Genomic DNA, 3124 nt, shown 5'->3' with positions numbered 1-3124 from the left:
ATCTCCCTGTGCATACATGGGTTTACTCCAGGGACTCCAGTTTCCTCAGACAGACCAAAGACACGCATGTTAGTTTCATCTGTAACTCTAAAAAAATTGTCCCTTGGTGTGAGTGAGAACATGAATTGTTGTTTGTCTCCATGTGGCCCTGTGAAGGGCTTGAGGCATGTTCAAGGGGTCCCATGCCTTTCGCACAGTGAATGCTGGAGATAGGCACCAGCTCCCCGTGACTTGTAAAGAAGAAGCGGGTGAAGATGGATGGATGGATGGATGGATGGATGGATGGATGGATGGATGGAAGCGGAATGTCACAACATCTGTGAAAAGGAATGGAGTGGAGGTTTGCACTGCTTCCAGAGGGGAATTCAGTAACACAGGATCTATTGATAATTGGAAGTCTTCTTTCTCCAGTTAACAGGGAAGTTAATTCAGAGCAATTTTTTGAGGGACACTTAAGATACAGTCTGATATGCAGTTATCATTTGAAAACAAAATAAAACATTAATTACCATTGTGGCCAGGTAGATTGGTTGCAGAAATTCGCTGAACGTGTTTCTCCATTTTGTTTTTAAAACTTTTTGCATTATTTCTCCATCTGCGCTATTTTGTAAATTCATTATGACGCTTGGTTCTGCTTTCAGATCACGTGGTCAGGTCACTTAGAACATTTTTATTCTGTTTTATAAAAATATAAAACCATAAAAAAAACAGGAACAAGACACTAAACATTTGACATGCATCCGTACACAATAAAAAGTCCAAAAGGAAACATTTACATCACTACTACAAGGAGAACATGGCACATACTGACTTTCAGTGTTACCATGGTAACGTATAAGCAAAAACTCAAATTAGCCAACTTCATAAAGATTTTTAATGTGTTCACTCTACAGAAAAAAGCTACTTAGTGGTGTAAAGCATGGTCTGTGTTCATCTCTCATTTCTGTTAAACTCATTACAGCTTTATAACATGTTTTATTCAAAGGGACCTCACAAGGGTGCAAACAGCTTGTATAAATACTAAATGGTAATGCAATTCAAACTGTAAAATATGAACAAAATTTGATATTGCTAAGATGATTTGATTGCTAAAATGAGGTTATGCTTAGCTTATGATAAAATAATCACAAAGAACAGTTGTGTCTGTGGGGTGAGGGAGGCTAAAGACTCCAGGACGTCATGACAGGGGCGAGTGAGATTAGGTAGCCGTTCTTGAGACGGAAAAACAAGCTGCTGCAGCTGTTTGTGTGCAGAAAACCCTGGTCTTGGGTGCGGTTCGTAGTATAAAAAGGAGGTGAAAGTGGAATCACCTCAGACACAACTGGGAACGTGTTGCTGTTTCTTCTGTTGGTGAGTTGTTGTCTCCATTCAGCTGAATGTTTGAATAAATGTATGATTTGTAATTAAACCTCTTGTCTGGACTTGTTTTGTGTGTCCGTCTTTTCTGCAACATCAAAACATCCAGTGAGAGAAACTAAGTGGTCAGGTGAGATTCCTCTGAAAGGGGTGAATACTAAAAACTTGGTTTTCTCAACAGTGGACACAAGATTTTTATGATTGAAGCAGAAAAATAAAATGATTAACAGCCAAAGAAAGTGGGTACATTTAGGATTCAAACCCAGGTCTTCTAAAATGGGTGTTTTCAATTCAAAAAGCACAGAGTATGGTGTTTAAGCTTTTAAAGCTGAGATGTTATGTAAAGTAAATTTACATGCAGATTACAATCATTCTCATCACAACAGAGGCTTCTTAAGGGTATTTGTTTGCCTGGCTCACCTTGTGAGCCAGGCAAAACCAGGTGTTGATTGGAGTGAAAATGACTGGGTATCATGCTTAATGTTTCATTGTAGGTATTTGAAAGCTGAAATCTGAGAACTCCTCCTCTGTTTCGAGTTGGTTTCTGTCGTTTGACATAAATAGCTTCCTTGACCCTACTCTCATCTGTCTTTTCTGTTCAAAATATAAACATTTTTGTCTTTAAAGGGGGGCCCTTATCCTTGAGTTGTAGGTGCACAGCTGAGTCTTATCCTGAAGAGCTCGCTCTCTTGTGTCATGTTTTTTTGTTATTTTTACTTCAATGCTTCCTTTACATTCTCCTTCTCCTTCCTTCTCTCCAAACCACCAAAGTGTCAGCTCTCGACTGACAAACTTTGGCTACCTCACAGTGTTTCTGGGAACACAGCCATAAACCTTCTCAAAATCCACAAAACACTTGTAGACTGGAGAGTCAAACTTCCTCGACCCCCTTAGCAACCCTGTAAGGGTGAAAATCTGGTCCACTGTTCCACGACCAGGATGAAAGTCACACTGCTCCTCCTGGATCTAAGGTTAGACAATTGGTGAGAGCCTCCCTTCCAACAAACTGGAGTAAAATTTCCCAGGGAGGCTGAGAAGTGTGATCCCTTGAAAGTTGGAACACACTCTCTAGTTCCCCTTTTAAAAATGGGAACCACCACCCTGGTCTCACACTCCACAGCTGTTGTCCAGTTCCTCAATGCGACATGGAAGAGATGTGTCAACCATGACAAGCCCAGTTCTGAGCTTTCAGCATCTCAGGCTGAATCTTGTGGTGGACCTTTCTTTCCCTAAGTCTTCAGACTCTGCCACCTCAAAGGTGGATATTGTGGCTGGATTAACAAGATCCTTGAAGTGTTCTTGCACCACTCAACAATATACCCAGTCTGGGTCAGTAGTTCCCCACCCAAAACAAACATGGCCTGGGACAGAGTGGGCTTTCCCTTCCTGAATTGCCAAATGGTTTGCCAGAACCTCCTTGAGACCAACCAAAAGTCTGTCTTCATGGCTTCTCCAAATTCTTCCCATGCCCAAGTTTCTGGATCTGCAACCACAGAAGCCACAGTCCTTCTGGCAAACCTGTACCTGTCAGCTACTTCAGGATTCCTCTGGGTCAGGTTTACTTCTTCAGCTGAATGACTATCATCACTGCTGGTGTCGATCTGTGGGTCCTTCGGTTGCTGCTGCAATAGGCACCAGCAATCTTCAGGCTACAGTACCTGGATGCTGCATCCATAATAAGACCCTGAACTTCCTCTGGGACATGTGAAAAAGTCTCCTGGAGGTGTGAGTTAAACACAGAAATTCCCAGTTCATTATTACTATTTGT

Source organism: Kryptolebias marmoratus, linkage group LG6 (assembly GCF_001649575.2).
Source record: "Kryptolebias marmoratus isolate JLee-2015 linkage group LG6, ASM164957v2, whole genome shotgun sequence".
NCBI classification, from domain to species: domain Eukaryota; kingdom Metazoa; phylum Chordata; class Actinopteri; order Cyprinodontiformes; family Rivulidae; genus Kryptolebias; species Kryptolebias marmoratus.
Note: the sequence above shows the minus strand (reverse complement) of the source record.